The sequence below is a fragment of the Vanessa tameamea genome, chromosome 5, assembly GCF_037043105.1.
Source record: "Vanessa tameamea isolate UH-Manoa-2023 chromosome 5, ilVanTame1 primary haplotype, whole genome shotgun sequence".
NCBI lineage: Eukaryota > Metazoa > Arthropoda > Insecta > Lepidoptera > Nymphalidae > Vanessa > Vanessa tameamea.
Genome location: NC_087313.1, coordinates 1,986,477 through 2,012,271, shown reverse-complemented (window position 1 = coordinate 2,012,271; position 25,795 = coordinate 1,986,477).

Below are 25,795 nucleotides of genomic sequence, written 5' to 3'. Positions count from 1 at the left end.
TTGATGTATTTAAAGTAAGTAAGCTAAAGCAAACTACTTCCGGTTATTATTGGCAAAAGAAAGGGATATTTTAGTTGTTTACAATTTTCAATATTCTATACCAATATAATAAATGCGAAGGTAACACTATCTGTCTGCCTTTTGCTGAATTGATTTTGATTAAATTGAGTATGAAGCCAACTTGAACCCCAAGAAAAGATACAGGTTACTTTTTATGCCTTAAATCTGACAACCGATTCCTAAAACGCAAGCGAATCCGCGGACGACAATTGGTGTTAAATAAATTATACAAAACATGGCCTATTTATCCGCTTGCGATTACTATATGTCAAGTGAAGACGTAGGTTGTGCCGTCTGCCTTCAAAGATATCGAAGTGATTCAACCTTTGAAGCGAAAATTGAAGGTGTTGAGATAAGCCGAAATGAATCGTCATATGCGAGTATAACTTAAACGGCTTTATTGGAATAGATTATATTATTGTAAGAGAAAATTTTGTTCAATTTAATAAGTGAAGAAAATTATAGTTTAGATTTACTGGTTTAAAAACTATTTAGGTAGATTTACCGAGTTAAATTTAATGCACGAGATGGCTTAACTCAAAACCATTAATATATTGAAACGAAACTTTTTGTCAGAACTGGCTGAAAATTGATTTAAGTCATAGATGTAAATCTTTAGCTCAAAAGCGGGGTTAATTAAAATTGAGTATTCAGTGCCACAGGTGTGTTGCATAGATTTGATCCGCTGCTAAGATCTGCTCCACCATTTAGAATTACAATATTGAATTAATAAATATTTTTTTTTAAATATTCTCTATGAGAATTCAAATAGACAATATTTTGTGAATATAAATCTCGCGATTTTTATATAGGGTAAAAAACATACAAAAAAAGTGAGAGTTGTCATTTTTTAGCATCAGAATAAGTAATTATGAATTCGGAAAAACATTGAATTTTATCTCAATCTACCCAAAGAAGTCCAAGTCAAAAATATTTGCAAGGAAAAATCGTCCTTATCCAATGTTTATATAAGTAAAATTATCCATAAAATGACTTAAAGGTCAATAAGATAATAATTGTGACTGAAGTTAGCATATTTCATAATGTTTCAGTGTGGTGTAGACTTGTAAGTATTTGTAAGAAAGATAAATTGGAGCCATTTACCTCATTTAACATGAATTAGTGCTTATTAAACGTTTGGGCGTAATTATTCTTAAATTTTAACTCATTACATTGTTTCCGTGTTATAAGTATTTTATAATTGGTGCTGGCAGGGCTTAGTTTCCAATAAGTTAGGAAGCTACGTCTTTTTCCGTGCTTAGTCAACCTAATCCCCGAAACAATTCACCCAGAAAACTTAGTCACGAAGAATTACTAATTATAACTATTAACGAAAAAATTACTTTATTTATTTTTTTATTTTTATTTTAAAATATGACGTCACACTTATATTATGATAAGATATAATTTTACTCTTTGTATTTTTCATATTATTTAATTAAAAAAATAAAAAAAATTTAAAACCATAACAAAATTTCAAACCATTTTTTTTTAAATGAATCCTCATGTGGTTTTATTTGTTTACAATTCATCTTTCGGGTGAAAATCTGCCTATGTGTCCGTAATGGAGTAGTCTAGTGGAAAAACCTTTAAATCCTTGCACTCAAAAGGAAAAGACGGACATTAATTGACTGTTACTTTACTTTTTGTTTAATCTAAAGAATGAAACGTCATTTAACGTCATTGTTTTCTAATCATTTAAAATTCATCACAAATATATAAAGCGTTATATCATTAATAAGTAGTTTTAAACTTGCAGAGAACCATTACGACTTTCAACGACCAACAAAAAACCTCTGATAAAATTCTAGTTGCAAAAATGTCCGTGCCGCATGATAGTTGATTTATTGAATAAATTTACTGTTGGGGGTTAAGCGAGCGCTGTTTCCGATTCCCGCCGACCCTAATTTCCTATTCTGACTTATATACATTCCTATTCGTTTTCAATATTTTTCACACAGTCATTTAATGGTTTTTTAAGAAGAAAAAACTTAAAATTCGTAATATTCGAAATTTTTGGATAAATTCGAAAACATTAATTCAAATAATTTAATCATTCTATTTTGTAAACAAAGTCATTAGCTTAATTATTAGATATATTTGTTCACGAAGGCACCCACGTTAAATTATTATCGACGTATAGCCTATTCCAATGGAAGTAGGAAAAAATATAAACAAACCTTAGATTTACGTATTTCATGCGATTTGCTAATAACTCAGCTATATTCTGCACTGCTAAGAGTTTACGATTAATATAACTTTATTTATAATACAACACAACTGAACTTAACCACTTATTTCCACTTCAATTTTACTTCCAAAAATTCTGATAACAGTTTCGTCGACGTTCAAAACGCCATTTTTTCGCAAATTCATACTGAATATCATAGATTAATTAAGTTCTCGACCAATGATATCGCGTCAATTTGCTGTCAAATGTTGTTTATTTGGCTTTTTTCATGTTATGGTTGAAATAGAGTATACATTAGTGTGAAAGAGAACCGCTCGTGCTTAAAAGATGTGTTAGTGTGTGTGAGACTACTAAGAGTAAACACAGCAGGATGTATTTTTTGTGTGTGTGACATCATCGTTCGATAGTGCTAATAGGTAACTTTGTACAGGTTTCACCCGTACGATTTCGAGACAGATCGAATTCTTATTTTTTTCACTCTTTGATAGTTACATTATACCCGAGTGCTATTGGGTATACATTTTAGTATTCATATCGTATCCTTTTCTTTATTGATAAACTACGCCAGTGCCTCGCCGGGGTAGGTCACTATTATTCTGTATAGAATGGCACTTCATCTATAAATATAGACCTGCGTTAATTATGCTAGAGATTTTTTATATTGTAGCGCGCTTATCCCTCAATACGCTGTTTAATGACGCACAGTGACGCATATGGAGCAAAAAATTAACCATAAATATTGAATTAATATGATACAATATAAATGTGAATCTAAATACAGGACATAAGTAATAATAATACTAACAATAGTATTAAATTTAAAGGACTAATAGAATATGATAAAGAACTATCCAGGTCACGTGACTAAAATTGAATAAATCTTCTGCTCGGTATGAAACGAGCGTCCCGTCCGCTGTTCGTTCGTCTTAATTTCCGATACAGTTTAAGCTAAGTACAGACAAGTTGGGACGACAATTACGCTCTAGTTAGTCAACTAGAAATAATCCACTAAACGGATATGTTCTCCTATCTATTTACTAGCTATAGTATCTTCTACTGACATTCGGTTATATCTTGATCTAATCTGAGGAGAGGGCTTGGATCTTATTACACCACGTTACTTTAATGTGGATACATTAGTGGCAGATTTACATCTACCATGTAGGTTTCACGATGTTTTTCTTCACCACCCTGCACGAGACAATTTATAGACATTAATTAATCAAATACAAACCCAACGTTTGAACCAGCAATCTCGTGTTCCGACTACTTGGACAACTTGGCCCAAATTTATCTTGATGAGATTAAAACGGCTAAATGTTGTTTTTATTTAGTTACCTAAACTCTATCTGATAATTGGTTAGTAAATAGAACAATTTTTCTTGTATGAATATTTTATCTGTGAAAATGTGTTTTTGTTTTATTTTTTTAAATCCCAATAGATTGACTTTTATTATTTTTGACGTCAGATGTTTTTCCATTCACAAGATAAACTTGTGCCAAAAATCTGACAAGACAATAGACAGCAGTGAAGTCAATTCGAAGTGAATCGAAAGTGCAGTATATACAACAGAAAAGGCACAAATTGTTAAGTCTTTGGGTATAGAAGAGTGCATAGTTTAATTGCATTGATTAAATATATACAATGAATATATAAAAAATAATATTAAACTTAATTAAAATATTAATTTTGTTACTTAAAAATACTACAAAGCAAAGAGTCATATCATTCATCATGCATGAGGTATTCTCCTTTATAGGTAATGCATTTAGTTTTAAGCTATATGTTGTTATTGTTACTAATATTGTGTTGATGTATTTACTCCTGGAGGATCTTAATAAAATAAAAATAAAAAAAAATCACGGACAGCCAATCTTATAGTAATAACTTTAACTTCTATAATTTATGCGCAAAATGTTTTAAAAAATATAAGTATATTATTAAAAAGGCAAGACTTACAGTAGTCGCATAATATGCGTAACGTTTGACATCTCACCTTGTTAATAAGCAACATTAACATTATATCATCTCCGAAAATAAGTTCATACCATCTGACGGACAATTCTAGGTATCATTGCGCGCGCTCATTGGTCAAATCAAATAGTGTGCGCCCTCAGCTTTCTGTTACACATTTCCGTCCCTTTTCACGAATTATTCCACAGGTTATAGGGAACCGAAATTCAATCATCAATATATTATTAGGAAATATTTAACTACATATATTGCAATTATATTAAAATAAATTCTTAAAGCGGAGCCTGTCGAAACGAACTGATAAAGTAGGTACTGTTTCTACTGATTAAAATACATCATTTATAGGTATAAAACGTGTGTAGTACTTGTGTTGATTGATGTTGATTTTAATAGTACGCACTTAAGTCTTGTATTATTATTTTACGCTGCTTTTATTTTTTTTTTTAAAATACAGAATTCTCCATTATATTATCTTTGACATGAGACGACATTCTTTTTCGATAGTAGAGCTCTCTAGTGCTTTGCATCATGAGCCGTGTAATTAGTCATAGCGAATAAGTTGGAATATGTAAATCAAGCGAAATATTGTGACGCAGATTTATGTAGTAAGTATTGATTTTCTTACTAATCCTAGCAATTTATGCAAGAACACGCTAAGTCATTGCATCAGACGGATAAATTTCAGTGAAAAGGTGGAATTATAATTTCTAGAATAGAAATAATATATAGTTTTAACAGGATAAAACTGACTTAATAAATTAAATATGAATGTTTATATCTCGTAAATTTTCACCCTTAGAGATGGTATTGTTCAATGAAAAATTGGAACCAATTTTCAATTGGCCCCATTGGTATATGCCGAACAAAAATAAGTTATGTATGTATATAAATGTCAAAAGGAAAAGTTACAATCTGTAAACATCCCACTGCTGAACAGATTTTTCTTTTCTCCTTCTGAAGAAAGTTTGGAATTTATCTCACCACGCCGCTCCAATGCGAAATAATCAGCGAAATTACCACTTTTGGCCAGTTTGGGCAATACACATGCGGGTATTTTAACTCAGTGGTCCCGAATCTAGTGGTCCGGTCTATGATCAACTAAACTAATGACTGCCTCGATGGTCTAGTAGCCACTAGATCTCAACGTTATGGGTTCAAATCCCAGTCAAGCATATAAAAAAATTGGTTTTTCTGTCAAATATTTAGGAACAGTCCAAGCTTGGAAGTTGGAAGCGTGTTCATTCCCGTGCCTCAAGAAGCATTTAAAGCCGTTGGTCCTGCGCCTGAACTCTTTCCGATTTGTAACATTTTGCCTTTATTTTGACAATTATATTTTTAGGGGTCCATACCCAAAGGGTAAAACGGGGACCCTGATACTAAGACTCCGCAGTCCGTTCATCCGTCCGTTCGTCTATCCGCCTGTCACCAGGCTATATCTCATGAACCGTGATAGACACTTGAAATGTTTACAGATAATGTATTTCTGTTGCCGCTAAAACAACAAATACTAATAACAATAAAAAAATACATGTTTAAGTGGGGCTCCCATACAAAAGACAAGATTTTCGCCGTTTTTATAGAATATTACGAAACCCTTTGTGTAATTTTCATTTAAAAAATTAAATATATAAAATAAGATTTCGTCTATGTGGGATGATTTGTGTTGGCGATGACGCTCATAGCATTCCTAAAGAACAGTGAACTGCTCAGTTGGAGCAGGAAAACATTTCGTGTTAGTACCAGTCCCTTTAACATGGAAGTATGCCTTGCTACATTTCAGTATAAATTACGCAGTTGCATTGGCTAACTGGTTCAATTACAGGAGCCAGTCTCATAACAATTTAGATCGTACGGTTCGTAGCGCAATTGCAATATAACTTGTCTAATTCTCCTAACTTCACAAACATCCATTGGGAGCAATGACCACTATCATAATTATTCCGGTATACACTCAACTCGACTTATATATTTCTGTATGTATTTCAAAATTAATGTTTTGTATTTACCAACATTTTTCTTGAGTAAGAGGTTTATATTATTTTAATACGTCAATAGTTTTAAGTTTACTAAACGATCTTAAACTTACGTCCGTCCAGCATTTATTTTGGTGAAATAAAAATTTTATTACCTTATAAAAGTTTTTTAAGATAATATTTTAATACCAAATAATTGTCAACCCTTTTCTCCTCTGATGAGTTGAATTTCCAAAAGATTTGAAATACAAAATATTATAAAGGTTTTTCGATTTAATCAAGTAACATAAATAGTAGAAAGTCTAACAGAGAGTCTGAAAAATTCATTCAAAAAATCCTTTCTTAGTGAGCGTCTATGTCGCAAAAGAAGATTTATTGCTATATGTTTAGATTTCGCGGGTGTCTAATTTAAATAATGCTGTTTTTTTTATTACGAACTAAAATCTATCAGGACAGAACGAGAAAAAACAGTATTTGACTATTTTATGAAAATTAAAAGTAAGATGACAAAATACTTAAACTACAAACTACGTTGACGGTCTAATCAGCGTATTATATTAAATAACGGATACTGTATATATATAATAGCTTGGTTATAATATAATAGCTTGGTCAATTTGATACATCTGAATAGAAATCAAGTACGCACAAATGTGTTCACCAACCAATATTGGACCCAAATTAAAAAGATTAAGCCTCATTTCTCAAAAGTACCATCATGGCGCTTAAGCTTCTATTCCTTTCCACTGAAGATAAATAATTAAATAATAATATCCTTATGACGTTTTATAGCAAATGTTAAATATAAAATAATTAATGTCTTAATGTTGATCCAAAGCCACAATGAGCCAAGACTAAAGTCGTATGTAGCTTTTGACCTGACTGCGGATAACAAAAGCGTGCACAAGACTCCACAGTACGACCATGGTCTCATACCGGTTCGTAATAATTACCGTATTTCCTATGCCGTCTGTGTACTTGTAAAGGAGTTATGATGAATGTCAAAGTAGCGTGCACCGGACCGTGAGTTCCTTCCTGATTGCCATTAGGGTTGGTAGAAATTACGAGAATTTTTTAATGGTATAATCCTCAACGCGTCTAAAGGACAAGTGAAATGTGTTCGAATACGTAAAGACCAAATTGTCGTTGCATTTTTAATTACTGAATTTAATTTGCTGGTTTATTTTTAGATTAATTGATGGTTTAAGGAAGTTATCATACTAAACTACTGTTTGTCAATTTTAATGACTGATGATGTTTGTTACGTTGTATACATCTTTATATACGTATCACTTTGAATGTAACCCACATCAGTTATTAATTTTAAGCGCTTAGTGATAAGTTCATGGTGTAACTTTGTCAATAAAGGAATGAATGAAAGAATGAATAAATGTATGAACGAACGAATGAATTAATGAATAAATAAATGAAAACGGTGATGATTATTTATATTTATTATGACTGCGTGTAATGCTGGCAATAAAACTAGCAGCGCTTCCCCGATAATTTCAAGGCATATTCAATGTTCGAAAAATGATTTTACTGAAACTAGTGAAGGCAATAAGAGGGGATGTTATATGTTTTTGATATTTTTTTGCATTCCAGCGTATCCAACAGTTTAATCTGCAAACAACATAAATATGTTATTTGGAATAATTAGACACTAGAGACTATTTATGCCGTTTGTTTGTTTCAGCATATTGGTGTTTCTATTTCAAGCGCTTATTAGTAGAGAGGCTAGTGTTAATATTTAATAATATATACTCATCTTATATCAACAATACTTCATTTTATTTATTTTATTGGTTTGACAATTTCAAGTTAATAAATGAAAAATGTGAGCGGGTTCAAAAGAGTTTTTTTTTTTATTTGTATATTTTTCGTTCGTCCAAAAGCGTATCAAATGTATTTGTTTTGTCACAAGGGATTATTCTTGTCAGTCCACATTCATTTAATCTTTGGGTATCGGATTCAAAATATTTGCGAAACTATATTTTATGTAAGAGAGATAGAGAGGAAAAGATTTAAATTCTTGTCCACTAAAGTGCCCATTCGTAAGAACTCTCTTCTAGGAGGGGTGAGATTCTTCTCTGTCCTAACGTAGCAAATTCCAACCTTATAGAAAGGTAGGCTGTTAGAAAGAACACGTCTACAGTCCGATGCAGCTTTAGGAGCGCTGAAACAAGAAAAGGTCGCAACCGACAACTACTAATAACCAGTATTGGAATTGGAAATGGCTCTTTACAAAATAACAATATTTTGCGTTAATTTCTAATTTATTCATATATATTTTATTTCTATTAAAATAATATATTCTTAAAATATTATCTTTGAATGACAACCCTATTTGTAATTAAAAAAGAAAATATTTATTATAACAATTAGTTCATTAATAACGGTAACAATATGGCCTGATAATAAATTACAGGTAATTAAATCTATTTTTAAATAATTATAACGAGCTGGAAAAATAAGCGTTTTACTTGTAGTGGAACTTTGTGTATGGGGTATATACTACAAATTAAGCATTAAACCGCCATTTTTATGGCATAACATGGTAGAGACGACGGAACCACTGGATGGATAGCTTGAAGCGAATTTGAACAGTGAAAATTCCTACGTAGCGATGCAGTATCTACCACAGATATCATTATTTTGATAAAGAGATGAAGAACTTAAATGTTACTAGACGATATTATAATACATATTGTGATAATACTTACAACGTACCTGATATGACAACAATTGCTATTGTTATTACTCTTATGTATTTGTTTTGAGCTGAGATGGCCCAGTGGTTAGAATGCGTGCATCTTAACCGATGATTTCGGGTTGAAACCCAGGCAGGCACCACTGAATTTTCATGTGCTTAATTTGTGTTTATAAATCATCTCGTGCTCGGCGGTGAAGGAAAACATCGTGAGGAAACCTGCATGTGTCTAATTTCAACGAAATTCAGCCACATGTGTATTCCGCCAACCCGCATTGGAGCAGCGTGGTGGAACATGCTCCAAACCTTCTCCTCAAAGGGAGAGGAGGCCTTTAGCCCAGCAGTGGGAAATTTACAGGCTGCTAATGCTAAAAAAAAATGTATTTGTTATAAGTACTCAAATATCAACATTTATATGGTAGTTTAGTCGCAATGTAGGGAGAGGCCGCTGCGGTGGTGGAGAAGCGACGTGACGGTATTAGAGTGTCATCAGTCATGCCATTTGCCGTCACGTCATAAGGGCTTGTCTTACCCGCAAGGTGAAATAATAGATGTCTAACATCAAAAATAATAAAGAAATGTCGAAGATCAGCCAACGATTGACTTATTTTGTCTTCCTTACTCTTTCCGTTGCTATGGTTACTGTGTAGTTGTCATCTAACAGTGTGATATATTGGGGATGTTTAAATGATTTTTATCAATTTTCCTTTAGTTGTGTTGATGAAATTTCGTTAAATTCGTAATATTGTTGTAGCATTATTTTTAATTCATATTTTACTTTGATTTCAAAACATTTAAAATCTTTTTTCATTTAAAATCGCAAATGTATTTCATTCTCAAATGATATATTTAGTTCTGTTATATTTTTTATTTTTCCTTTGATCTTTAATCTTTAACAAAATATATACATACTATAATGCCGTACATATGAAACAAATTTTAGTGAATATTTTTCACCGAACCCGTGGAGAGAAGGCGTGTTGAATGAAGTTCGAAATCGTTTGCCCAGCAGGGAAGAATTTACGAGATGTTTCTTTACTTTAACAAAATGCTTTCACATAATTTAATCCAGTATATTAGAAAAATAACTTACGAAAATATTTATTTTTTCAGCTTCGATCTTTCGATCTCGGTATCTTTTTGTGCAATTAGTTTCACTTGAAGCTATTAACGAATTAATTAATCTTTTATTATATTAGCAGTTTTATGTCGTTTTTATTTATTATGAGTAAGTAGATTGTGACTAAGCCGCTTGTCCGTATAAGGTCACCTCCGCGCATATATATAGGCTCTATAGGAAAATCTTAATCACCCCTTACATCACCAGTGCCGAGTGGTGACGGTCTAGACACGCTTGCAAAAAACTCTACCACCAAGTAAATATCCTAATAAGTTAAGTTTTATGTTTTAAATACTAAACTTAGCGTATCAATTTTACATATAATTATATTAAATATTATTGTTTGTGTAAATCGCAAAGTCAACTATTGAATGTAGACAAAAACTACGAAATTAATTTGTGCTCATCTTATCATTAAAAGTAAAAAAAAAATAACAAGTCTTAAGTTTATTTTAATTTTAATTATTTGACGATTTCATTCTTGAATAGTTTTTCTTATTATTAATCTGAACAAACAAAAGAATCATTAATTTCAATTGAATGCTTAATTGCTGAGTACCCTTAGACTATTTTTTTAAGTAAGTGAATTTAAACATCACAGACGAATTCCAAAAAGCCCTTAAGCGAAATTTAAGTATTAAATAACGGGCTCAATCTTGCGATCACAAAGGGATTTTCATTTCTTTTCTAAGAGCCTTTACGAGTCACTCAGCCTCAGAATAAACATATGAAGGCATGTTCAAGTAAAAGCAGTCTTTGGTATGTAATAAATAAATTTTCTTTAAAAGTAATATAATGTCTGTATCAGTACGGTACCAACATAGATGTTTTTATAATTTGCGATATATATTTTTTGGATTTAATTATGTATATAATATAATACTAGAAAAAACAATAGGTCCTGTCTATGTATGTATATCAATTATCAAAGCCTATAATTTAACGAGCATTCGTATGTATATAGGACTGCTGCAGCGAATAAAAAAAACCTTAGTACAGTTTTTTTTTCCATAAAAAAATGTATAATTCTGTTCCAACTTTCACAGTGATCTGTCAAACGGCGTCGAAGTCGATTAATTTCAAACATACTAACATCCATTTTTATGTATTAAAATTTGGAAACGTCAAAAAGATTTTCTACTATTTGTAATGAAATGGAACACTCATATGAAATAAAATTAAGATACAAAAAATGTATTTATGAAAATTCATTCTTAATATCCTCGGTTCATGTTTATAGTAATGAAACGGGGGAATCACCGTTTCTGTATTATCATTTATAGTAGTAATATAAAGAGTTAAAATTTGTTTGTTTGTTTGTAAGGGGTATTTTTTTTCACTGATAGAAAGCTGCATTAATCCTGCAATAAGTATTCATATTTATATCATATTATTTTCTTTATTAATAAATTGTTCCGGTGTGAAGCCGGGGCAGATCACTAGTCCTTAATAATATAATAAGTACGATTGATAGTTCAATATCCAGAGTACAAAAGAAAGATCAAATCAAGAGCTGCAACGGCATTTCATCCCAAAAACCACAAATTTCAAGTTGTGCCATTTGTGTTCCTTACGATAAGATAATGCAGCTTAAATATGAATCAGTCAGTTAAGTAATTTATAGTCAAATTTCATGCATAAGGTTGCAAAGAAAAAGCATAAATACATAATATATTTTAAATTTTATGGTAATTATGTTTAGCAGGTGTTTATTATGAACGCCTCGTTGGTCAAGTGGCTAGCTTATAAGGCTGCTGATCCCAAGACCATGAGTCCAACCCTTCGCCCAGAAAAAGTGATTAAGTTTTTCGAGTAATTCTCAATAGCAGGCTGGAGTTTGGAATTTCACGTAGTGGAAAACACGAAAAAGTCATGCGCTTAAACTCTTTCCAGTGACATCGTACTCATTGTTTTACTATCTGTCGTACTTTTTTTCTTTGTGCGTCGAAAATGAGGTGAGTTTTTGCAAATGAAAATACCGATATACTGAATAATTATTTAATTTATTACCCCAAAATTACATATTTCGACGTCCTAAGATTTTTCCAATTAAACGCTGACACTTTAGTGAAACTCATGTTTGAACCGGAACGTTTTCTTCAAACGTTGAAAATATACTCATCGAACCGAAGGAAGTTTTTGTTCTAAATATTCATATTATTAATAAGTAAGGTAAGTTATGTGGTCACCACCGCCTGTAGACATTGACGCTGTAAGAATTAATAACCATTTCCTACATTACACCAATACGTCACCGAACTTGGGGGCTAAGATGTCATGTTCCTTGTGCCTGTAGTTACACTGGGTCACTCTTCCTTCAAAACCGGAACATAACAATGCTAAGTATTACTGTTTGGTCGTAGAATAACTGAGTGAATGAGTGGGTGGTACCTACCCAGACGGGCTTGCACAAAGCCCTGCCACCAAATAATATATCCTACACATCACATAATATGATAAAAAAATATTCTATTACGATAAATCGTGTCGTATCCGTTACACTAAAGAATAAAAGTCCGTAAATTTTTAATTCGTCGCACGTAGTACGAAATGAAGAGCTGGCGGGCACAAATATTGTGAGATAAAGTTGGTTCACGCCCGTTTATGAGGGAATAGATTTTGTGGTGAGTGCAGTTTTATTGTCTGGTTGAGTGTACGCGAACATATTTCAGTTTAAATGACCGAAGATATAAAGGAAAAGCGTGTTTCTAACTAGTCTTTTGCAACTATATAACCGCAAGTTTTGATTAAATCTTCGTCCGGACATGATAATTATTATGCTGTTCATTGTACTAACTATAAAAGATTATTTTAATTTTATAACTTCTGTTTCATCTGACTATAGCATAAGCGAATCAAATGAGCTTCCTTTGTTTGTTTGTACCTTTTTTAAATTGTAAGACTAGCTCGTAAAATTATTGCAGATTTAAAATCTGTTTGAGGAATGAAAATTTGTCCTCAACAAAATGTTTTAATATGATTGTTATTGTGTTTGCTGTTTATTATTCGTTTATCTAGTTGTATTTTATTGGGGTTTTCTGTCGACAACTTATTAGTAACAACAGCTCGGCTCATACTCCTGTGCCTTGGAAAGCACGTAAAACCAGTGGTCCTTCAACTGAAATATTTTCGAGACTTATAGCTTTTACATCCAATTGGATTGTGTGTGCACTATTATATCCCCTGTGCAGTTGGCTAGTTGATTCTAAATATATCTATTTTTAACAGTCGAAATCGGTCAGGAGGACATTATTATATTTTGTGGAATAATTTTTACAATACTAGAAAAAAGTTTAATTATTCTGTCTAGTCTAAAAGTGAATGTACGATAATAGGGCTGATACGCTAAAATTTTCAGGATAAGTATTAACTTCATTATATTTTTAATAAATACCCGAATATAGTACTTCATACATGTTAATATTATTCTGTTAACTTAATAATTTATTCAATGGCGCCTAACTCTCCTTAAAAAACTTCACAGTACTCGATCGATATTCTTAAAAATCCAAATAGAGTAACAAATTTAATTGATTCGGAAATGTCTCCACACCCGTTGAGGAGAAAATTTGGAGGTTATTCTAATACGCTGTTGCAATGTAGACTGGTGGATAAACATTTAACAGATTCAATCGACGCATGCAGGTCTTCCCACGGTGTTTTTCTTCTGAATAACAAATATAATTGAAGCATATGAAATTTCACTTGATGGCAGGGCTTTGTGCAAGCCCGTCTGGGTAGGCAGCAGATATTGTACCGGCAAACAGCGATACTTATACTAAGTAGTAGTGTTGTGTTTCGGTTTGATGGGGAGTGAGGTAATGCAAATACAGGTACAAGGGACATAGCAATTTAGGTCCCAAGATTGGTGACACATTGGCGATGTAAGGAATGGTTAATATTTCTTACAGCGCCAATGTTTATGGGCGGTGCTGTTCACTTACCAATAGGTTGCCTATTTGCCGGTAAAAATGATGTAAAAAAATATTATAAAAGTGGTGCTTAGCCGAGCTATCTCGCCTTTGAGATCTTAAAAGCAAATGGAAAAAACCGTCCTTTAAACCGTTGAAATATTTCATAAATAAATATTTTGTGGCGTCTTTGTTTGACCAGGGAACCATTTTGTTTCGTGAATAATTCATTGCGGACCCAATCGAGTTGAGACCAATCTGATATTGAGTTGTTGGAGTGGACATTTTTGACATATTTTTATATATTCCTATAAAGGAGCAAGTCGAGGTTTTTTTGTTACAACAATTGATCGGTGACTTACAATGTTACCTATGTTTAACATAACTTGGGTTATTAATAATGTTGTACCAACGATAGATTTTTTCAAAATATTGGTAGCTGGACGGGGTAATGAGTTACTTCATAGTAAGTGGTCACCACCGCCCATAAACATTAACAATGTCAACAATACAAAACAATAATAATGCCAATGTCATTGCTCCTATTTTTTTAAGGTTATATTCACATTTACTACCCAATTAAGTCTAAGCTTGTTCTAGGAGTACGGACGAAAATAGCCCAAGAGGTCAGGATCGAACCTGCGACTTTTTACATCGCTAGACTATTAGAATATCTGACGAGTACCTACCCAGAGGGGTTTGCACAAAGACCTACGAAAAAGCAAGTAGGTCAATCAATCCTTAAATATTTGATATGAATTTGTTTCAGTTGAAGGATGAGTCAGTCTTTGTTTATTTTACTTTATTCATTTTTTAATTAAATAATCATTTATACGAGAAAAAAAAATCCTAAAATATGTTAAACAAAAATTTTAGATATACTCGAAAAGTGCGTCATTTTATCAAACATATATACGTTATGTTACATACATAAATTTGGTCCTGATAGCATTTAACTTGTGTTCTTCAGAACACAAAAAAAAATAACTATTAATATTATATTTTTTTTTTATATTTTATAGCTATGCACTATGATTTGACGAAAAAAAGTTAAATAAACGAGAATTGTATTTTTTGTCGTACTTTACTTTAAATACTTAAAATTTTTGATTCTACTCTTACATACATATATATTATGTATGGATTTAAATGAGACCTTATTGGTATATGTTATGTTTTTTTTAATTAAGAGGATATTTTTATGATAAAAAATAAATATAAAGACTAAGAATCGAAATATTCAGGCAACAACCTCAATGAATGTAAAATCTGGTTCCGCTGACTTTTATTAAAGTTGCCAACCTGCATCAGAACAGTTCAATATTTTTGTTGCACTATATTTTTAATATAAACGACAGACGGGAACAGGAAATATAAATTATTTCTAATATATTTACTACGGAAGAAAAATATATAAACATTTTGACATTATTTTCGACCAATAGTGTTACAATTTTTCAGATAACTGCAATATTGAAGTAAACGTATTCTATTAAAAATATGTAACTTTTGAAAAAATAATAATAATCTGTAAATCAACTTGGGATAGTCTTTCCATTTTTGTGCTTGTTTACGTAACTGGGATCATGTTGGCAGTAAAGTTTGAATTTAGAACTTAACTATTTGGAGAGGTAGGATATCTGCATTTTAGGGGTTTCCCTAAAACGTGCCAAAGTCTTTATACGTTATAAAACTTTTACACAGTATCGGTTCCGTATCACCATTAGTGGTAATATAAAATTTAATTTATTTTAAAGAAAGCCATTGCTATAAAGGTCACAGTGGGTATACAATTCAAAACAAATAATCACGTGATTTAGCCGATGTCATGAATCGTTGACACGTTCATCTGTACCAATATTTGCGAAGGAAGAAGAACATCAGAAGTCTCAGTCGCTTTAAAAACTATTCAAAACAATATCTCTTCATAATATGTCAAGATTTCCAAACGTGTTTTGTAAATGTCCTGATACCAACGCGGATTAAGATTGATCCTACATAATTTATTGCGATCGAAAATTAATCTGCTAATACATTAGTGTAGTGATCATATGATTAAGAGCTTTAGGTACAGTAATAATGCTATTAAAGATTATACGACTATATCTAGTTGTGTCAATTTATTGAGAGATTAATATATTTAGCCTGTAGATTGCAATTTGGTATGATTATACTTACATGCGTCACTATGAAGGTTATCTCTTGAGGATATTATTTGGAATCAAGCAATGCGAGTAGGTGGATGCTTATGTGACGTAATTTAATCCAAAACATTTTCCTCACGATCTTTTCCTTCACTGCGTCGAGCTGAATTAAATTTAAATGGTGCTTCGATTTAAATTCACTCCAACCACTGGACCTTCTCGGCTCTAAAGTCGGAAAATACATAAGTAATATTTAGGCCTCAAATACAGAAAATAAATTCCACATTCGGAAAGCATAAAAAACGCCATATTCATTCCACTATTAAACGTTTTCGGAATGCTTGTATGGAACCGTTTCAACCATTTATTGCTGAGCGTTTTGATCGGTTATTACAGATTTCAAAGGTTTCGCCCAATCGGTTTATACTTTAGGAAATATTAGGATAAATTTTAAGGGACGTAACTGACTAATACAATCTCCGTCAGATTCTTATAGGCATATTATCGGATATTCATTTTTTACAGTCTTATGTTATGAACGTCGAGAATTTTCTATCATAGGATGATTATATGAATACTTTTTACCAGTTACCAGTTTTTTCCCACGTGTGATAGTTGCAGGTATTAGGGATAAAATTTACTCCATGTGCTATATTTGACTATAATCTATCTTTGCGCCAAATTTATTTTAGATCCGTTCAGCCGTTCTGGCGGGATTGATCTATTCAAACTTTCGTATTTATAACTTTAGTAATATTTATATAAATAATTAGATATGTATTGATATTATAAGCTATACTCGTTTGTCTAGTGACTAGTTGACTGATTGCCATCCCATCCCATTAGGTTAGATTTCTTGGATAAGTTCTGTTGCGAAGAGCTGTCGTAGCAGGAAAAACTCAAGAAGTGCTGTTTACTTATACACATCACAATGTGTATAAGTCGATTTAAGTATTGCGTATTAAACGTTACCTAGCGAAGACTAGTTAATTTACGAATGACAGTCAAAGGTTACTGGATTTTAATTGGAGCAAGCAACACTGGGTTTTCATTTGCTAGATCTGTGTTTTCATCTCGTGCTCAGTGGTGTAGCAAAAAGGTCATGTCGTCATATATTCATTAGCTCAGTATGGAGCTGTGTTATGGAATAAGCATCGACTGAGGGAACCTTTGTATATCATCCGTCAATAAATTACCTAAGTAGCTTGATCTCTTGTATAGTGAAAAGCATTACAAAAGATTTACGTCAAACAAGCGCTCGTAAAAATCTGGCAAATCCCTTCGATCCAGCTTATGAACTGCGCCGATTCCAAGTAAATAAGAGCAGGATAATATGATGACACGCATTAAATAAAATTGGTTGGACGTTGTTGTCAATTATTCAGTAATCGAAAAGATTTAAAAAAAAAGTATTTCCGTCACGGAACCTTTGGCAGATGTGTGACCTAAAATTTTTTATTTAAAGAATGTGTAATAAAAGAAAAGCCGTAAATTAATAAAACATGGTATTTCATTAATAAATTAAACGTATTTTTTAATAATATATAACAACGAAATATATATAAATATTATTATAGTAAATACGTACGCGGAGAGTGGCGGCGGAGACGGCCATGACGTCACAAGACGAGCGTCATGCCGTTTGCCGTTACGGCATACGATCCCGTCTCACCGCAAGAGCCTCCTTCATACATGTATATAAGATGTTTCAAGTCAAAATGTATACGTACACAAACAATCAAACACATACCCGTAGAACATAATCATACTCCAGGGTATCAAAATGAGTTAGTTTTCTCCATCAATCTCTGTTAAATAATGTAATCAACAATGCATCTTTTTATTCGGTTAGACCTTATTTCGGTTAATTAAAATGGATGTCGGTTTTTCGGGTACTGTAATTAAGTATACGAAGTAAAGTAAAAAAAATGTTACAGCATTTTAGATCGTAAATACTTAATAACAAAGTATAATATTGAACGTATTCTTTAAAAATAATCACAAGGTCGTATTTGTTTTGCTGGAGAAGTTATATTTTTTAAATAAAGAATAACTAGTATTAAATTATTTTTTTTTATAATAAGACGTACCTGTAATACGTCACTGCCTTGTTGGTACAGTTGCTATAATATATAAATCCCGAAAGCTATTATGTTTACTATCAAAAGATCAGTAACTATATGTAGTCTGGAAGTTGGAAGTTCTCGCGCCTTGAATAGGTAAAGCCCTTTGTCCTGCGACTGAACTCTTTACAGTCGTATCAGATTTGCCGTGAAGTCGAATTATGAGAGCGAGTGAATTGAGAGAGCACGTGTGTTTGTGTCTATAATATGGCTGGTAGCAACATTACATGGAACTCAAATTAATTATCGACCTCCAATATTATGAAGTTTAGGATTTATTTTTTTATTCACAATAGGAGGAGTTATTTTAGCTATGTTTTATCTATAGGAGCTGTATTTGCTATTTTGGGGGATTTATTAATTGATATCCATTATTTACAGGATTAATAATAAATAATTATCTATTATAGATGGCCCAGTGGTTAGAACGCGTGCATCTTAACCGATGATTTCGGGTTTCGGGTCAAACCTAGGCAAGCACCACTGAATTTTCATGTGCTTAATTTGTGTTCAATCAAGTATCAACGAAATTCTGCCACATGTGTATTCCACCAACCCGCATTGGAGCAGCGTGGTGGAATATGCTCCAAACCTTCTCCTCAAGGGGAGAGAACGCCTTTAGCCCAGCAGTAAGAAATTTACAGGCTGCTAATGTAATGTAATGTAAAAAATTCAATTTATTTCGATATTTATTGCAGTTAATTTAACATTTTTTCCTCAACATTTTTTAGGATTAGCTGGCTTACTATGATATGGCTGGTCTCTTTTGACACCATCAGATGATAGATATTAGTCAGAAAAACGTCATTGTATACAATATATCCATATCCAGTAATTAAGTTTGGACGAAATATGGGCAAGGAACAGCGTCTATACCTACCGTCACTGTCTACTCGTATTTTCAAGCGCATCATGACTACTTTCTTTGTAATTCAAGAGACAAGAGACGCGAGTATCTTATAGTACTATACATAAGTAATCAAATTAAATTTTCAGTTTCAATAGATACAAATAGAAATGTGATGCTGTTAGAACACTTGCATATGTATATCAAGTTAAAATTACCTGTAAATGTGCCACTGGTGAGATAAGTCTTCGTTTGAGACGAAGTTTAGGATTATTCCACAACGCTGCTCTGATGCGAATTGGTGGATGTACTTATGACTGTTTTCATCTAAAATGTTCAGATTTTGTATGTGAGTTTCCATTATAAAATTCAAAAGTCCGAATACGTTAAAACTTTATCAAAAATATTGTAACCATTAATATGACTGTTAAGACTATTGAGATACTTATACTATATTATATTACGCTCATTATCTACTTGTTTTCATCCCATCCTCTCTTTAATCTTATACAGGTGTATATTTTACATAAGAATTATTGACATTAAGTCCTTGAATATATACAAATATGAATTTAAAATAGTTGCTGTATAAGTGGCAAGAATTGTAGCAGCATTTCCCCGTTGAATCGCAATTCCGATCCTCTGGGCAAGAAACGAACCAGTCCTCCTGTCACCAGCGGAGGCAATAAGGCGAGGTTATACTTTTAACGAAGCTTTTCGCACTACTACTCCAAGGTCCATGTGTCCTACTTTTTTATAATTATATGCTTAATTCTTGCTATGTAAATAGTAGCTCTCATCTTTAACAAAACCCTAATTCGTTAAATGGATATATCTAGAATTCCATTTAATGAAAAAAGATCAAAATTAAATCATCGATCATGGTTTCGATTTTAGTTTTAAAGGTATACCCAAAAATTTGCCATAATATTTTTTTATATCATTGTAGTAGATCGTCAAACTATATTTAATTCAATTTATAAATAAAACAATGTATACTATTATTAATGCAAAAGTGAATTTGTTTCTCAAGCTTTCATGTTTCTGACTGTTTAACTAATCGTTATGAAATCCTGCATACAAATTGCTAAGGTTCCAGAAAAGGTTTGCACCGGGTTGCATCCCCTTATCGAACGCTGTGTGATTAAACCAGTAAATAATAAGTCTACAAAGTCCAGTTCTGTTCAAAAAATATTCGACCTAAGCAAAACCAAGAAAATATAAACTTAAGGATCGATTTGAGGAAACAATTTCTTTCGCTTTCACCAAGGAAACGCGTTTCAATAACGTATTTGATAATTTCCTTTTCTCACTCAAAAAGAAAAAGGTTAAAAGAGGATGATAGAAATAACACCGTATTCTCGAAACGCACGGTTCCTTGTCGCATTCGACTTTTTATGTACCCAATAGTCCTGAGAAAGCAATAAATTCGAGTCTAAACGGCATATTTTAATGCTGTAGGAAAAGCGAGGAAATTAAATTGGGTGACGTGGACGCGAAGGGTGACATATTACATGTGAACCAGAATCGTGACTAGGGTTGTCAGTTTTAAAAATGAAATTGCAAACTGGATGATAAACAATACTGACTTGTAAGAAAAGTCCTGAAATGTGAATGAAGTATAATACAAAAAGGACTTGATATTTATTCAAGCGCCTCGAATATAATAATTTGGCACGCGATATAAATTCCGGTACATTATAATGAAGTACATTTTACTTTAATATCCTATATATAGAATATTCGGTTTTGGCAGCCTTAGTGGAAACTTCGTTGTGCGATTTATTGGTTTTGCATGTATTTATTCTTTATAAATACTATGTGATTTATTATTATAACTAAAGTTTGATTCTGAAGATTTAATACTCGGTGGTAGGGCCTCGTGCAAGCCTGTCTGGGTAGGTACCACCCACTCATCACATATTCTACCACCAAGCAGCAATATTTGTGTATGTGTATTGTTGTGTTGCGGTTTGAAGGCCGAGTGAGCCAGTGTAACTACAGCGTCAATGTCAATAGACGATGGTGACAACTTACCATCAGATGGTCCTTTATGTCCGCCAGCATACGTACATCATAAAAAAAGGAATTTTCTAAAAACAAATGATATTTTATTTTTAACTTTAAGTATCTAAATAAAGTTTTTAGTCACATATTCTTCAACGATGTAAAAACACCACAGGATTCTTCAAATTTTAGGAAATTTTCTTCAAACGAATAAAATCTTCGAATAAAAAATAATTGTCGTGATAATATTCACTTTTATACATTAATAAATTATTCGATATTCAAAATCATTACTATACTGATATAACACTGTTTTTATTTATTCTTGTTACCTAACGAATGATGTCAAGATAGCATACTAGATACAAAGAAACGAATTCTCGAGGCTTATCTTCACAGCTGATCGAACCGGTTTTTGTTCGGCGCCATTTTCGGGGATTTATTCACATTAAAGGACAGGAAATGGATATTGGTAAATATTTGATAAAACAGATTGGACACGAAAAGTAGACTTTCGAACATTAAATCCTACGTCTGAAATTTATTCATTAAAAAATAAATGTATTATACAACAGTTATTAAAATTAATTAAGATTTTTTTTGTTTAAGTAACTTATAATGTCGTTTTTAAAAATTCTATTACGTACATTGTTGTCTCTGTCTGTCATAAGAATAACTACACCTTTAAAGACGTATCACTTTGTATGTTACCCAAGTCAGATATTAATTTTAAGTGCTTAGTGATAAGCTGATGGTGTAACTTATAAATAAATAAATTACATACAATATGTAATAATAAGATAGGAATCAGTTGTACTGTTATATTTTGATATAAAATATTTATGAAACAAAATAAAAGAAAAAAGACACCCTATACCAATATAATAGAATATAATTGAAAAGAAAATTTACTTTAAAAATGATTTTTTTTTATGACAAAAATTTAATAACATGAGATACGATAACTGTTTTAAAAATCTTAGCTAAATCACGTAAATTCTGTGTGAGACTTTAGATATTCGATATAATATTGCTCTTCAGAAAATAAGCTATTTCTTTCAAATGGGCTTCCTGTAAAGGCTATTTTTATATAGTATCAGATAGTCAGACTATTATGGACTATTATCATCTGATATTAAGTGGTCAGCGTATGTATGCAGGATTACATACGAATCTCAACGTGTCTTTAAAATTATTAAAATCTCCAATTTTAGTCCTGTGTGTATGCAATTACAAATCATAGAAATCATAGAAATTTAAAGTTTGCGTATTTTATTAAAAAAAGTAACGGCGTTCTATGAAAGTTATAACTAATTACATAAATAAATAAAGCAATTTTTACCTTTGCCAATACATACATTCAAAACGATTGTTAAAAACATTAATAGTTAATGTTTATTATTTACCGAACATAAGATTATATAGATGATAAATAAGCTTATTGATTTTAGGTTCGTGATAAATAAAATCAGTATAAAAATAATTTGATCGTATTTGAGTAAGTACTGAGTTTCTTCTTCTTCTACATTAGAACTTATCAGTTCTATAATAATTATATTATATATAAGTTCAAAATTCTGTAAATTGGCAAATCCAAAATGGCCTACTCGAATAAAGTGTATTTTGATTTTGTATAGCTTCATTTTATAAAATGTATTAAATGGGTTAATCATTGTTATTGAAATTAAAAAACATAAAACGACTAATATTTAGAATACTCAAGTTCCATCATAAGGGTTCTTCGCTAAGTACAAATCTTAATAAAGAACCCAAAAGAAACTCGATCAGACAAACACTGTTTTAAACGGGTATAATAGAAAAAAAAGTATGAAAATTAATTTCTATTTTTGTATTCGAGATTTTTAGATAATAGAAGGGAGATGTTTTCGGTATAATAGTTATGAATAAGAAATGCAAATTCGTCATTGTATAGTTTGTACAAATGTCGCTTCAATTATACAGATACTAAAATAAAGTTCATCCAGGCGTTCGAAAACTTGAATAAAAATTTTATACAATGAGTCGGTGAATTTTTCACAACTTGTTATTTCAACAAAGGTTTTCTATGATGACATCTACGTAGTGGATAAACTTTTTGACGCTCAAATTTTCAGCACTCGATGTTCATAAAGTTTACCTGCAATTTATAAACGGTGAAAAATATTTGCATTTGTGTTCAGATAAAATAACAGGTACCTTCTGAATGTGTTTTAGTGTTGCGTGTTCAGTCGTCACTGCATGCTGTGTTTTATTCATTATTTCTCGTTCGATTTCTGTTCACGACAAAACATGTCATTGGGTATCTGTCGTTTTGAGTGATATTGTTTGAGCTCCGCGTATTTTCTTATTTTATCATATATAGGTCACCGAGTTCAACCTTTCACGTCTTCTTTGAGTATCGTCTGTTTATTTAGGTTTTGATAATTGACTTTGTATTTACTTTGAGAAATTGATGAATGAGAAACACAATTCTCTTTTACTTCGAATATTAATACAGTTCGTAGCTTTACTTTAAATTTTAATTGTAACATAACAATTTAAAATTTCTTCTACTTTCCTATTCGAATAAAAAATATTTTGATTTTGAACTAGATAGAGACAATAGAATTATCGTCGATACAAAATTAAAACTAAAACATCCAGAGTTTCACCGAAATCTATCAAATAGTTTTGATGTAGTGCGAAATAAATACATTATTGGGATATAGGTACGAGTTGGAAACATAATCCCTCTCAAGTTTCCAACCGAGCTTAGCCGTTTCCGACTTCAAACGGCTTTGCAGGGCATAGAAAACCTTAGTCACTTATTTTTCACTCCTTGCATGTTCTCGTAGTTTTTAAGTCAGTTTAATATTTTTATATAGTTGTAATATTCTATTTTTATTATAAGCATAGAGACGAGTATAATTTTAGCCAAGGAAGCTGTTTTACGCGTAATATTATCAGTGCAGTAGTTTTATAACAATTTAATCTAGAATTTTATATTTAAGCAAGTATGCTGCTCTAGTTAGAGTTATGCATTTAAAGACTGTGAAATTTTTAATTTAGAACCAAGTTAATTTTGAAATCAAGGGAACGCATTTATAATGATCAATTTCATTTTTTTCCGTCTATAAATAATGTATACTACGTTTTCAAGGCCGTGATCAACCCTGTGTCTTTTCTTCTGAAATGTTGATTAAAATTAATTATACTGTCATTAAATGTGCCTCGTTGATTTAGTATATATATATATATATAGTATATAGTTCATCATCATAATAGATAGCAAGCAAGATGTTAAAAAGCAATTTATAAAAATTCTTAGCGGTCAAACTCAATAATTTCGCATTGCTCTGATATGGAATTAATGCATTGAATTTCTAAATGCGAACTACTTGGTTTTTTAGACACCACGTTTTCACATTAATGCAATTTATGTATATTTTATAGATAAATCACAATAAATAATTATAAAAACGCTAAATGAGTGTATTTCTGACAGTGTCGACATTGTTGTAGTTTTAATTTAATACAGGCAGCAGACTAACACTGTTAGGTTATCATGATAAGTCACACACCAATCACCTATCAACATCCATAGACATTGGGACTTATAAGATTTATTAACCATCCCTTACATCGTTCATTGTCCACTAACCTTAAGAGCTAAGATGTTATAACCCTTCAGCCTTTAGTTAGGTACACTAGTTCACTCACCCTTCAAACTGGAATAAAACAACACTAAGTAATTTTAATTGATTTCAATTTAGAAAGATTAATGTATGCTTTTATAAATATATTTATGTATTATTTAATAATTATTTTATTAAATAATAAAAAAAAAAAAAATATTGCGTTTATTACATAACACATGTAAACCAAAGTTTATTATCGTTCCTCGGTCTAGTTCACTTATTAAACTTTGTTGTAACTTTCATACAGCTTACGTTGTCAACAATACCGAGGTTCGTGTCATTTTCTGAATCTAGAAGTGGATTTTATAGAAAAGTTAAGAAAATATTTTTTTGTAGTACGAACAGCTGTGCCTACAAGTTAGTATGAATTTCAAATGTTCAGGGTAAACTTTTTATTTCTGATAAAAGCATTCAATTCATACTGGAAACTTCTAAGAATATTTTTTAATAAAAAATAAATATTACAGTATATTATTAGTATTAATAAATTAATACTAATAGATTATATAATTAGTATTTTAAAAAGCGTGGATTTATTCCGCACTATAAACAGGAGATACAACATTGATATAATTGTTAATTACTGACTTTCTTGTCAGATATCCCCAAGAGACTACAATCAAAATAACAGTGCTTGCTTAATAATAATATAAATAAAAATTTGTAATATTCTTAAGCATTTTATCATTATCATATAATGTTATTCGACTTTTTTTATTATTTATATACAAATATTATAATACAATAACTATCGAGTTACATATAGAGATAGACATCTCAGGTCATTTCAGAAGAAAGCCTTTGCCTTAGCTTTCTATCCAACCGTTACTACGATAAAGAAAATTAAAAGGACCGACCTTAAATTAAAATTTACTGTTAAAATGAATAAAATTATTGTTTTTCAAGCTGCTGTTATTTATTAATTTATTAAACTGGTTAGTTAAAATAACGTTTCTTTTAATCACTGAATTTGTAAATAACGAAAATTATAATATATTATATAGCATTAAATTATAATTAAAAAAAGTTTTGTTACAATTAAAAGCAATAAATAAAG